Source organism: Nerophis ophidion, linkage group LG27 (assembly GCF_033978795.1).
Source record: "Nerophis ophidion isolate RoL-2023_Sa linkage group LG27, RoL_Noph_v1.0, whole genome shotgun sequence".
Lineage (NCBI taxonomy): Eukaryota > Metazoa > Chordata > Actinopteri > Syngnathiformes > Syngnathidae > Nerophis > Nerophis ophidion.
The window spans coordinates 19,004,658-19,019,657 of record NC_084637.1 but is presented as its reverse complement, the minus strand read 5'-3'; the positions used below and the strand labels follow the sequence as shown (position 1 = coordinate 19,019,657).

Below are 15,000 nucleotides of genomic sequence, written 5' to 3'. Positions count from 1 at the left end.
TGTTGGACATATTCCCACTTGAAGCCAAACCACCGCCAGACGATGGACCCCCCGCTGCTTTTCTTGTGAATTAATTCTTCCTTTATTTGTTACCAAAGTGGCACCTTCTTTCTCTCGTATTACCACTCGCACCACAGCTAAGAGAGGTACCCATGGTGCTACCTTTCTGCTCCGCGAGGGCGTATGCGTATGTGACGTATGTTGTCTCTGTGAGAAGGATATACAAGAAAGAGAGAGAAACGGCTGTAGTGTAATGCCCGCAGGTAAAATCAACTGCGTGAGAACGTACCCTCGAATATCACAATATAGTCATTTTCTATATCGCACAGAGACAAACCCGCGATATATCGAGTATATCGATATATCGCCCAGCCCTAATATATATACACATGCATACATATGTATACAAAAAGTGCACTTTAATTTAGTGGTGTTTTGATATGTTATCCTAATGACATCATGCACAAAAGTGCACTTATAGCTTATTTTAAAATGACAATCTTGCACTTTCTGTTTTGAAATTAAATTAATGTTTGTGCCACTGCTTAATTACTGTTTGATAAATACAGTTTTGGTCAATTGACTTAGTTGTGATTTCCTTCTCTGCATGAAAGTTTAAAATGAGCATATATTAATGCAGTATGAACAAGAATGTTTTAATGTCGAGACAAAATCATCATAATGCTGTGATTATGTGTATCAAGTGTCAATTCAAGCCTAAGACAAAAATATCGAGATATACAAACCCTGTTTCCATATGAGTTGGGAAATTTTGTTAAATGTAAATATAAACGGAATTCTATGATTTTCAAATCTTTTTCAACCCATATTCAGTTGAATATGCTACATAGACAAATAATCATTAACTTTAGAATTTGATGCCAGCAACACGTGACAAAGAAGTTGGGAAATGTGGCAATAAATACTGATAAAGAAATACTCATCAAACACTTATTTGAAACATCCCACAGGTGTTCAGGCTAATTGGGAAAAGGTGGGTGCCATGATTGGGTATAAAAGCAGCTTCCATGAAATGCTAAGTAATTCACAAACAAGGATGGGGTGAGGGTCACCAATTTGTAAGCAAATTGTTGAACAGTTTTAGAATAACAATTCTCAACAAGCTATTGCAAGGAATTTAGGGATTTTACCATCTACGGTCCGTAAAATCATCAAAAGGTTCAGAGGATCTGGAGAAATCACTGCATGTAAGCGATTATATACGGACCTTTGATCCCTCAGGCGGTACTGCATCAAAAACGGACATCAGTGTGTAAAGGATATCACCACACGGGCTCAGGAACACTTCATAAAACCACTGTCAGTAACTACAGTTGGTTGCCACATCGGTAAGTGCAAGTTAAAACTCTGCTATGCAAAGCAAAACCCATTTATCAACAACACCAAAAAACGCCGCTGGCTTCGCTGGGCCCGAGCTCATCTAAGATGGACTGATGCAAAGTGGAATAGTGTTCTGTGGTCTGACGATTCCACATTTCAAATCATATTTAGAAACTGTGGAGGTGGTGTCCTCCGGAACAAAGAGGAAAATAACCATCCGGATTGTTAAAGGCGCAAAGTTCACAAGCCAGCATGTGATGGTATGGGGGTGAATAAGTGCCCAAGGCATGGGTAACTTACACATCTAAATGGTCCATACAGGTTTTGGAGCAACATATAACGTTATCATGGACGCCCCTGCTTATTTCAGCAAGACAATGCCAAGCCACGTGTTAGAACAGCGTGGTTTCGTAGTAAAAGAGTGCGGGTACTTTCCTGTCTCCAATCAAAAATGTGTAGCGCATTATGAAGCGTAAAATACGACAGCGGAGACCCTGGACTGTTGAACGACTAAAGCTCCCACATAAAACAAGAATGGGAAAGAATTCCACTTTCAAAGCTTCAGCAATTAAGTTTCCTCAGTTCCCAAATGTTTATTGCGTGTTGTTAAAAGAAAAGGTGATGTAACACAGTGGTGAACATGCCCTTTCCCAACTACTTTGGAACATGTTGCAGCCATGAAATTCTAAGTGAATTACTTTCTGCAAAAAAAAAAGTTTATGAGTTTGAACATCAAATATATTGTCTTTGTAGTGCATTCAACTGAATATGGGTTGAAAAGGATTTGCAAATTGTATTGTATTCCGTTTATATTTACATGTAACAATTTCCCAACTCATATGGAAACGGAGTTTGTATATCGTGTATCGTGACATGGCCTAAAATTATCGAGCTATTTAAAAAAGCCATATCACCAAGCCCTAATAAACACATATATTTATATGTATATAAACACATATAAACATATACATACACACACATATATATATATATATATATATATATATACAAACACACACATATACATACATACATACACACATATACTGTGTGTATATATATATATATATATATATATATATATACATAGACAGACAGACAGACAGATAGCTAGCTAGATAGTACTTTATTGATTCCTTCAGGAGAGTTCCCTCAGGAAAATTAAAACTATATATATATACATATATATATATATATGTATATATATATAGACATAGACAGCCAATCAGGTAACAGTATCAACTATCCCGTTTGGTTGTGCCATCTTGTTGTCTTGTGGTTGATTATCTGCATTGATTGAGAAAAGAAATTAAAAATGAAGATATTGAAACCTCTGTCTTGAAACCTCTGTCCGTTCCAAATTCGGGCATATGGAAAAAACCGGTAGGAACTAAACTGCAGGGATGTTCAATTAAAATAAATGTCAAAATATAAAAAAGGGGTTACTTTAAAATAATGGTAAAATTTCTCTAATAATGAAATGACTGCATAGCATAAACTAATTTCCTTCCTTAGATAAGAATAACAGACCAAATTAAATATTATACAGCTGCAACTTCCTGCCACTAAACATGCAGAAAATTGTTCACACTATTTCTTAAGCAATTTTTACATATTCCATATTTTTGTACCTTCATTTTAAGTGATTATTGTAAAGTGTTCAATGTGATTTTAATATTTTATTGACATTGTTTGAGTGTTTTCCATGTTTGTCTTAACATTTCCTTTCTGCCTTGATAGCTAAGGGATTATGATCGCAGAAAGGTTACATTTGAAATATAAATCAGTCATTAAAGTGTTAAAAAAATATATGTTTTTACTTCAAATGCTTAAAGGCCTACTGAAATTAGATTTTCTTATTTAAAACGGGGATAGCAGGTCCATTCTATGTGTCATACTTGATCATTTCGCGATATTGCCATATTTTTGCTGAAAGGATTTAGTAGAGAACATCCACGATAAAGTACTCAACTTTTGGTAGCGAACAGAAAAGCCCTGCCTCTACCGGAAGTCGCGGACGATGACGTCACATGTTTGATGGCTCCTCAAATTGTTTTTAATGGGAGCCTCCAACAAAAAGTGCTATTCGGACCGAGAAAACGACAATTTCCCCATTAATTTGAGCGAAGATGAAAGATTCGTGTTTGAGGATATTGATAGTGACGGACTAGAAAAAAATAGAAAAAAAAGTTAAAAAAAAAAAAAACGCGATTGCATTGGGATGGATTCCGATGTTTTTAGACACATTTACTAGGTTAATTCTGGGAAATCCTTTATCTTTCTATTGTGTTGCTAGTGTTTTAGTTAGTTTAATATTACCTGATAGTCGGAAGGGTGTCTCCACGGGTGTCCTGACGCGCAGTGTCTCAGGGGAGTCGATGGCAGCTATGGACGGCACAAGCTCAGCTTTTCTCCGGTAAGAACTGACTTTTTAACCACAATTTTCTCACCGAAACCTGCTGGTTGACATGTGGTCGGGATCCATGTTCACTTGACCGCGCTCTGATCCATAGAAAAGTTTCAACTCTAGGAATTTTAAACAAGGAATCACCGTGTATTTGTGTGGCTCAAGGCTAAAGCTTCCCAATTCCATTTTTCTACAGTGACTTTGCCAATATTAATTGAACAAATTGCAACACAGATGTCCAAAAAAACCTCTATAATTATGCCGTTAAAGCAGACGACTTTTAGCTGTTTGTGTGCGCGCAGCGCTCATACTTCCTAAAAACCCGTGACGTCTTGCGGACACGTCATCATTACACGACGTTTCGAAGACAAAACTAGGGAAATTTAAAATTGTAATTTAGTAAACTAAAAAGGCCATATTGGCATGTGTTGCAATGTTAATATTTCATCATTGATATATAAACTATCAGACTGCGTGGTGGGTAGTAGTAGGCCTTTAAATATTTATAGATCAACTACAGATCTATCCGTTTCATAGAATTTTTTATTAAGTTTTATGCTTTTTTGAAGAAAACATTGTCTTTTATGGCAAAAACACAAAATAGGCAATATTCTCCCCCTAACATTTTTCAAAATTGAATATTTCATGTGAAGTAATTGGAGCCTTAAAGGGGAACATTATCCCCAGACCTATGTAAGCGTCAATATATACCTTGATGGTGCAGAAAAAAGACCATATATTTTCTTAACCGATTTCCAAACTCTAAATGGGTGAATTTTGGCGAATTAAACGCCTTTCTGTTTATCGCTCATGTGGTGATAACGTCAGAACGTGACGTCTCCGAGGTAACACAGCCGCCATTTTCATTTTCAAAACATTACAAACACCGGGTCTCAGCTCTGTTATTTTCCGTTTTTTCGACTATTTTTTGGAACCTTGGAGACATCATGTCTCGTCGGTGTGTTGTCGGATGGTGTAACAACACTAACAGGGAGGGATTCAAGTTGCACCACTGGCCCGAAGGTGCGTAAGTGTCTGCCGCCAGACCCCCATTGAATGTACCAAAGTGTCCCCACATTTTACATGGCACAGAGATGTATGGATAACTTGCAGATGCATTTACAACGATAAAGTCAACTAAAACACAAAGGTGAGTTTTGTTGATGTTGACTTATGTGCTAATCAGACATATTTGGTCGCGGCGTGAATGCCAGCTAATCGATGCTAGCATGCTACGCTAATCAATGCTAACAGACTATTTACCGGCGGTGCTAAAGCAGACATGGCACAGAGATGTATGGATAACCGGCAGATGCATTTGCAACGATAAAGTCAAGGAAATCACAAAGGTGAGTTTTGTTGATGTTGACTTATGTGCTAATCAGACATATTTGGTCGCGGCGTGACTGCCAGCTAATCGATGCTAACATGCTACGCTAATCGAAGCTAACATGCTATTTACCGGCGGTGCTAAAGCAGACATGGCACAGAGATGTATGGATAACCTGCAGATGCATTTGCAACGATAAAGTCAACTAAATCACAAAGGGGAGTTTTGTTGATGTTGACTGCCAGCTAATCGATGCTAACATGCTACGCTAATCGATGTTAACATGCTATTTACCGGCGGCGCTAAAGCAGACATGGCACAGAGATGTATGGATAACCTGCAGATGCATTTGCAACTATATTACGTTTTCTTCCACCCACATTTAATGCGAAAAAAAAACTTACCAATCGACGGATTTAAGTTGCTCCAGTGCCAAGAGATGCGAAAGTCCTGATCGTTTGGTCCGCACATTTTACCGGCGATGCTAACGCAGCTATTCGGCCATGCTATGGCTATGAATAACGTCAATAGCTATTCGCTCAATAGCTTCAGTTTCTTCTTCAATAGTTTCATACTCCAACCATCTGTTTTAATACATGCGTAATCTGTTGAATCGCTTAAACCGCTGAAATCCGAGTCTGAATCCGAGCTAATGTCGCTATATCTTGCTGTGGTATCTGCCATTGTTTGTTTACATTGGCAGCACTGTTTGACGTCACAGGGAAATGGATAGTCGCATCGCAAATAGCAAAAATCAAGCACTTTAAAGCTTTTTTAGGGCTATTCGGGGACGGGTAAAATTTTGAAAAAAAATTCAAAAAATACAACAAGCCACTGGGAACTGATTTGTATATTTTTTAACCCTTTTGAAATTGTGATAATGTTCCCCTTTAAATACGTACAAATTCACAACATCACATTTTATTAATTATTATTTTTTTCAGAAATGGAAGTTAAAAATAGAAAAAAAAAAAAAAAAAAATCACACGAAAGGTCTCAGGGATCCAAAAGGCCACCCCCTCAAAAGTGTATAAAATAAGTCATAAATAAATATAAAATATTTTTACTTTAATGTATTAAATCTATAGATCGACTTTATACCCATCCGTCAATTATAGTTCTTTATTTATTTTGAGCAATGACAGTTTTAAAGAAAAAAAGGTTTTCGTTGTTAGTGTCAAAACTGCAATTTTTTTTACGTTTTGTTTAACCTGTTTGCTGTTTTAATGTTTTTTTGTTAATAGTATTTTTCAAATTAGCCGGGGGCCACACCTGTGCTATAATAAGTACATAAAAATGGACATATGCTATTGCAATTGACTAACTACCAGATGTATCCCACATCTTGCAATGCATTCCAAATCATAAATAAACATTAGCAATAGTCAGCTAACAATGGAGCTACTAGGAGTCGCCGTAATCCGCCTACAAAGCGCTCCATGTAACAATTCACAAACCGCCAAGAATACTACAAGTACATCAGAATATTAGTGCTATTATAAGCACCAGCACAATTAATTTTTAACGGTGCATTGACCATAGAGTTAACTAGCTTATGCTGCCATTGACATAATTGGTGAGTTATTTGTAGATTAAATCACGCCTCTCACCTAGATAGTACTTTTTTAACCCTCTGTGAATATTATGATTACTTCTTCACCTAAACAAGAAGATATAAAAATCCCATCAGGCTTTATCACAGTGAGAGCAGACATTGTACAGTAAGTGATTTTTTTTATTGTGTTTGTATATCTTGTTTAGCACTTGGCAATGCTACTACATGATGCTGAGTTAGGGCTGGGCGATATTGCCTTTTTTTAATACCGCGATATTTTTAGGCCATATTGCGATATACGATATATATTACAATATTTTGCCTTAGCCTTGAATGAACATTTGATGCATATAATCACAGCAGTATGATGATTCTATGTGTCTACTTTAAAACATTCTTGTTCATACTGCACTAATATATGCTACTTTTAAACTTTCATGGAGAGAAGGAAATCACAACTAAGTCAATTTACCAAAACTGTATTTATTAAAGTTATTAGCAGGTGACTTTTCAAATGATGCTACATATTAGCAGTAATGCTATTTTTGGTAGCAACGCTTGTGCCCCACACATGACAAATTAAAGTTGTCTTTTCGACATATTCCTGCTTGGAGACGAACCACCGCCAGACGATAGGCCCCGTGCTGTTTTTCTTGGGAATTAATTTCTTCCTTCATTTGTTACGAGATTCGCACCTTCTTTCTCCGCAACAACCCGCTAGCATCACATCTAACGTTAGCATTTTCTATATCGCACAGAGACAAACCCGCGATATATATCGTATATCGATATATCGCCCAGCCCTATCCTGAATGTTTCACTACAGCTGGATCTGTTCAACAAACAGCTTCCAAAACTTGGAGATCACCCTCCTTTAGGGCTGGGCGATATGGCCCTTTTTAATATCTCGATATTTTTAGGCCATATCGCGATAAACGATATACAAACCCCGTTTCCATATGAGTTAGGAAATTGTGTTAGATGTAAATATGAACGGAATAAAATGATTTGCAAATCCTTTTCAACTCATATTCAATTGAATGCACTACAAAGACAAGATATTTGATGTTCAAACTCATAAACCTTATTTTTTTTGCAAATAATAATTAACTTAGAATTTCATGGCTGCAACACGTGCCGAAGTAGTTGGGAAAGGGCATGTTCACCACTGTGTTACATCACCTTTTCTTTTAACAACACTCAATAAACGTCTGGGAACTTAGGAAACTTAATTGCTGAAGCTTTGAAAGTGGAATTCTTTCTCATTCTTGTTTTATGTCGAGCTTTAGTCGTTCAACAGTCCGGGGTTTCCGCTGTCATATTTTACGCTTCATAATGTGCCACACATTTTTGATGGGAAACAGGTCTGGACTGCAGGCGGGCCAGGAAAGTACCTGCACTCTTTCACTACGAAACCACGCTGTTCTAACACATAGCTTGGCATTGTCTTGCTGAAATGAGCAAGGGCGACCATGATAACGTTGCTTGGATGACAACATATGTTGCTTCAAACCTGTATGGACCATTCAGCATTAATCTTGCCTTCACAGATGTGAAAGTTACCCATGCCTTGGTCACTGATACACCCCCTTACCATCACAGAAGCTGGCTTTTGAACTTTGCACCTATAACAATTCAGATGGTTATTTTCCTCTTTGTTCCGGAGGACACCACGTCCACAGTTTCCAAATATAATTTGAAATGTGGAATCGTCAGACCACAGAATACTTTTCCACTTTGCATCAGTCCATCTTAGATGAGCTCGGGCCCAGAGAAGCCAGCTGCCTTCCTTGGTGATGTTGATGAATGGGTTTTGCTTTGCATAGCAGAGTTTTAACTTGCACTTACAGATGTAGCAACCAACTGTAGTTACTGACAGTGGTTTTATGAAGTGTTCCTGAGCCCATGTGGTGATATCCTTTACAAACTGATGTTGGTTTTAAATGCAGTACCGCCTGAGGGATCAAAGGTCCATAATATCATCGCTTACGTGCAGTGATTCCTCCAGATTCTCTGAACCTTTTGATGACTTTACGGACCGTAGATGGTAAAATCCCTAAATTCTTTGCAATAGCTCGTTGCGAAATGTTGTTCTATAACTGTTCAACAATTTGCTTACAAATTGGTGACCCTCGCCACATCCTTGTTTGTGAATTACTTAGCATTTCATGGAAGCTGTTTTTATACCCAATCATGGCACCCACATGTTCCCAATTAGCCTGCACATCTGTGGGATGTTCCAAATAAATGTTTGATGAGCATTTCTCAACTTTATCAGTATTTATTGCCACCTTTCCCAACTTCTTTGTCACGTGTTGCTGGCATCAAATTCTAAAGTTAATAATAATTTGCAAAAAAAATTTTTTTTTTATCAGTTTGAACATCAAATATGTTGTCTTTGTAGCATATTCAACTGAATATGGTTTGAAAATGATTTGCAAATCCTTGTATTCCGTTTCTATTTACATCCAACCCAATTTCCCAACTCATTTGGAAACGGGGTTTGTATATCTCGATATTTTGCCTTAGCCTTGAATTAACACTTGATACGCATAATCACACCAGTATGATGATTCTATGTGTCTACATTAAAACATTCCTGTTAATACTGCATTAATATATGCTCATTTTAAACTTTCATGCAGAGAAGGAAATCACATCTAAGTCAATTGACCAAAACTGTATTTAGTAAACAGTTAGTAAGCAGTGGCACAAACATTCATGTCATTTCCAAAACAGAAAGTGCAAGATTGTCAGAGACATTTTAAAACAAGGTATTAGTGCACTTTTGTGCATGATGTCATTAAGATGACATCAAAACAACACAAAATTGAAGTGCAGTTTTTGTACAGAACGCCACTACAATAGTTTAAAACAAATGAAGTGCACTTTTGTGCATGATGTCACAAGATATTTCCGCAAGTGTCATATAAAAATGAGCTGCATAATAGGAAATCAAATAGTGTATGTCCTTAGCAATGTGGTAGTTTACTGCGGACATCATCTTCTTTTGTTGTTGACTGTTTTTTCCATACGGTGTTGATCTGGAAACGTTTGCCTCGGCATTTTGATGGTGTGGGTGTGTGGCACCGAATGGAGATGTTGAAATGCGGAGTAAGCACTCTTCATTCTCTAGCAGGTGACTTTTTAAGTGATGCTACATATTAGCAGTAATGCTACTTTTGGTAGCAACACTTGTGCCCCACACTTAACAAATTAAAGTTGTCTATTCATATTTGACATATTCCCACTTGATGCCAAACCACCGCCAGACAATGGACCCCCTGCTGTTTTTCATGGGAATTAATTCTTCCTTCATTTGTTACAAGATTTGCACCTTCTTTCTCTCGTATTACCATTTGCAGGGCTACGCTAGCATCACAGCTAACATTACCCATGCTGCTACCTCTATGCTCCGCAAGGGCGTATACATATGTAACGTATGACATTACAGTATATGACGTATGTAAGAAGGTGCGCTTGCTGTCTGTAAGGAGACACAAGGAGTGACAAAAGCATGTAGTGTAATGCCCGCAGCTCAAAACAACTGCGTGAGAACGTATACTCGAATATTACGATATATTAATTTTCTACAGAGACAAACCCGTGATATATCGCCCAGTCCTAACCTCCTTATATTGAGGCTCAAAAATAGAGGTTTCTGGATCATCATTTGTCCCAAAGTAGTTTTTGTTCTCTCTCATTAAGTCTGCCATGATTCGTAGTCTTGTAGTTGTTGAAGGGAAAAGCGAAGTGAAGTTAATATACATGTTTAAAATTAGCAAAATTCATAAATATGACATGTTATTATGAATATTACTACATTGCATAATACTTACGGTGTTAATATAAAACGACAGAGACTTTTTAGAGCGCTCTATAGGCGGAATAAAGTGACCCTCATTGACAGCTGACTCTTCCTGGGGTTGATCTACGAGTTACAATTCATAAAAAAGAAAAATGTGTGTTCTTGTCCTCTATTACAGTTGTTAATGATTGGAAAAATTCTAGAAAAAAATTGCAGTTCCTTTTTAAAAACTGGACAGATGCAAAAAAAAAATGCAAACATCTCTTAAGACTATTCAATAAGCTCCATACTCCTATACATTGTGAACATTCCTTCACATTGTTAGATTCACTATGGACTGGACTCTCACACTATGTTATATCCACTGTGGACTGGACTCACACTATTATGTTAGATACGGTAGGGGGGTGTCACCGCATTTGCGGTCCCCTCCAAGATATCTTATTATCCCATTGGGTTGACTTTTTCCTTGCCCTTATGTGGGATCTGAGCCGAGGATGTCGTTGTGGCTTGTGCAGCCCTTTGAGACATTCGTGATTTAGGGCTGTATAAGTAAACATTGATTGATTGATGATTGATATATATAACAAACAAAGTGCACAGCTATGGGCTCACTCAATTTCAGTAAATAACTTACATTTCGAACTAGTGCTGGGCGATAAATCGATATATAGGATATATTGTTGGTTTGTCTCTGTACAATATAGAAAATGACTATATCCTAATATTCGAGTATACGTTCTCACGCAGGACTTTTAGCTGCGGGCGTACACTTCAGGCTCAACTCGCTCTTTCGTGTGTCTCCTTCTTACAGACAAGCAGGCGCACATTCTTACATACATCACAAACTGTCGCGTCATATGTCACATACACGCCCCTGCCCAGCAGAGAGCTAGCGGTGTGGCTAACGTTAACTGCTAACGTAGCCGTACGTGAGAAAGATGGTACGGATCTGGTAACAAATGAAGACTTAATCCCCAAGAAAAACAGCAGGGTCTCCATCGTCTGGTGAATGGCGGTGGTTCGCCTTCAAGCGGGAATATGTCAAAAAGACAACCGTAATTTGTCAAGTGTGGGGGAAAGAGCGCTGCTATAAAAAGTGGCATTATTGCTAATATGTAGCATTATTTGTAAAGTCACTCGCTAGAGAATGAAGATAATTTCATAACCTTAGTAACATACCACATAATGAAGGATGAAAACTATTTGATTTCCTATTATGCAGCTCATTTTTACTTAACACTTAATATGTCCCTGACAATCTTGCAATTTATGTTTTGGAAATGACTTGAATGTTTGTGTCATTGCTTAAAGGCCTACTGAAATGAGATTTTCTTATTCAAACGGGGATAGCAGGTCCATTCTATGTGTTATACTTGATCACTTCACGATATTGCCATAGTTTTCTGAAAGGATTTAGTAAAGAACATCCACGATAATGTTCACAACTTTCGGTGTTAAGAGAAATTCCCTGCCTCTACCGTAAGTCGCAGACGATGACGTCACACGTGTGGGGGCTCCTCATATAGTCACGTTATTTTTAATGGGAGCCTCCAACAAAAAGTGCTATTCGGACCGAGAAAACGACAAATTCCCCATTAATTAGAGCGAGGATGAAAGATTCGTGTTTGAGGATATTGATAGCGACGGACTAGAAAAAAAAAAAGATTAAAAAAAAAGTTTTAAAAAAAACGCGATTGAATTGGGACGAATTCCGATGTTTTTAGAGACCTTTACTGGGATAATTCTGGGAAATCCCTTATCTTTCTATTGTGTTGCAGTGAGTTGAATAGTACCTGATAGTCGGAAGGGTGTCTCCACGGGTGTCTTGACGCGCAGTGTCTCAGGGGAGTCGACGGCAGCTATGGACGGCACAAGCCCAGCTTTTCTCCAATAAGAACTGACTTTTTAACCACAATTTTCTCACTGAAACCTGCTGGTTGACATTTGGTAGGGATCCATGTTGGCTTGACCGCGCTCTGATCCATAGGTAAGTTTCACCTCCAGAAATTTTAAACAAGGAATCACCGTGTGTTTGTGTGGCTAAAGGCTAAAGCTTCCCAACTCCATCTTTCTACTGTGACTTCTACAATATTAATTGAACAAATTGCAAAAGATTCAGCAACACAGATGTCCAAAAAACTCTATAATTATGCCGTTAAAGCAGACGACTTTTAGCTTTGTGTGTGTGCAGCGCTCATATTCCTAACAGCCGGTGACATCTTGCGTACACGTCATCATTACACGACGTTTCCAAGACGAAACTCCCGGGAAAATTAAAATTGGAATTTAGTAATCTAAAAAGGACGTATTAGCATGTGTTGCAATGTTAATATTTCATCATTGATATATAAACTATTAGACTGCGTGGTGGGTAGTAGTGGGTTTCAGTAGGCCTTTAATAAATACACTTTTGGTCAAATGACTTAGTTGTGATTTCCCTCTCTGCATGAAAGTTTAAAAGTAGCATATATTAATGCAGTATGAAGAAGAATGTTTTAATGTATACACATTTAGTCATCATACCGCTGTGATTATATGCATCAAGTGTTCATTCAAGGCCAAGGCAAAATATCGTAATATATATCGTATATCGCGATATGGCCTAAAAATATCGCGATATTAAAAAAAGGCAATATCGCCCAGCCCTTTTTTGAACACAGCATCATCGTTTTCACAGCTTTTTGGTTGTTAGAGGTAGAGAGTGTTTTAACGTAGAGGCCTAATTATTTTTTAAAGGCACAAAAAACAGGTCGGTTATTGAGAAACTTACATTTATGAATATAACACTTAGCCAATAGTATAATGAGGTTGCAACTAGACTTGACACTCGTCTTAAGGGTCATCGCAACGTCAGACACGCTCACCCAATCAGCGTTGGGGAAAAACCTGACTGACGTCGCCGTGGGCCAATCACCTTGCAGAACGCCGCAGCCTCGCACAGCCCTTATGTCCTCATTTCTGAGTACACTGTCAGATATATTTAGGGTTTACGAAGCACATTAAATACGCGGTTAAAGTCCCACTTTTAGATTTCACATTACGGAGCATTTACACGGGGCCGATTTGAGCGAGAGACAAGTCTTGACAGTGCGTTGTTTAAATGGTATAGCGTTTTTATTACCAACTAGCCGAGGGAGCTAACTTACTTACCTCAGCTGCCTTGTGTCTACATTGACAGGCCATCGAACAAAAATAATAATAAATAGCAAGCATTAAAAGTTGTTAAAGTATTAATAAAATAGCAATAAACAAGTCTTACCTATTGTGGCACAAGTAGCTCCACGGCTAGCAGCTACAGGCTAACTTACACTTAGTTGCTCCAGCCAGTGTGCGTCCTTTTATATGTCAACGCGACCGTCTCTTCGTAAAACGGCGACGAGGAGCTGTGCGTTGGAGCCCATAGATTCGACCAAGGGACGAGTTACATACCCGCAATTATACTGCGAGGGACAACTAAATGTCGGCCTCATTTTGTGGCAAGCTAGCTAGCTTACTTACGAATGTAGGCTATCAGGCGACATTGGGCGAGCGTACAACTTCCGGGCACAACAAATAAAAGCACTACACAAGAAATGCACCTTGGCGCATTGAAGCAATATATCTTCAACAACCATCGCAAGAGAATGCATCGTGTTGATTTAAAATATCGATCTGATGAGTAATACAGTTAATACAGGCAAAATATTCGCATTGCAGCGCTTCTGTCTGCTTTTAATTTCAACAAAAGATTCTCTCATTTCCGGTTCCACCAGTTGACCCCGCCTCTTTGACGTCAACCCACCATGATTTTGGCGCCCAGGCTAATAAACATAGACGAGTTGACAACAAAAACAAACAAAGATATGTAGCTCCAGTTATACAATCGTGTATTTTAAAGTTGACACAAAGCATTCAGTAATACAATTGTGTGTTTTAAAGTTGACACAAAACATTCATGAATACAATTGTGGTTTAAAGTTGACACAAAGCATTCAGTAATACAATTGTGTTTTAAAGTTGACACAAAGCATTCATTAATACAATTGTGTGTTTCAAAGTTGACACAAAGCATTCATTAATACAATTGTGTGTTTTAAAATTGACACAGAGCATTTATTAATACAATTGTGTGTTTTAAAGTTGACACAAAGCATTCATTAATACAATTGTGTGTTTCAAAGATTAACACAAAGCATTCATTAATACAATTGTGTGTTTTAAAGCAGACACAAAGCATTCAGTAATACAATTGTGTGTTTTAAAGTTGACACAAAGCATTCCTACGACAATTTAAGACCACCCAATGAGTGAACTAGGAGAAAAACATGAAGCCAATTTATGGAGCGTTTTTGTATTAAAATTAAATATTGATTCAATCAAATTAAAACTCAATGAATCCATCATAGCATCCAGTAATTCAAATAAAATTGAACATGTTAAATCACTGTTTCTATCTATTGCCATAGAAATAAACATTTTGGCAGGGAAAAAAAAGCACTTCGAACAAAGGCAGATAATTACGTTTAAAAGTGGCAGCATTTGGAAGAGTGACACACATTTAATAACTGATAATCAGG

The 15,000-nt window shown here is 37.8% G+C and overlaps 2 protein-coding genes across 4 annotated transcripts in view; both read right to left on the bottom strand.

Annotated features, from left to right (window-relative positions):
• brpf3b (bromodomain and PHD finger containing, 3b) overlaps positions 1–14,120 on the bottom strand; it is a 61,419-nt gene extending 47,299 nt beyond the window's left edge. Inside the window, exon 1 of one of the 3 annotated variants that reach the window (XM_061889837.1) lies at positions 13,704–14,120. The gene's annotated coding sequence lies outside the window, so the exon portion shown is untranslated. Of the gene's footprint in view, positions 1–3,660; positions 3,708–13,703 lie in introns of those variants that run through there. The other 2 variants (XM_061889834.1, XM_061889836.1) reach the window with 2 other exon arrangements.
• Positions 14,121–14,293: 173 nt separating this feature from the next.
• mapk13 (mitogen-activated protein kinase 13) overlaps positions 14,294–15,000 on the bottom strand; it is a 60,086-nt gene continuing 59,379 nt past the window's right edge. Inside the window, exon 12 of the mRNA XM_061889838.1 lies at positions 14,294–15,000. This exon is cut by the window's right edge and continues 2,014 nt beyond it. The gene's annotated coding sequence lies outside the window, so the exon portion shown is untranslated.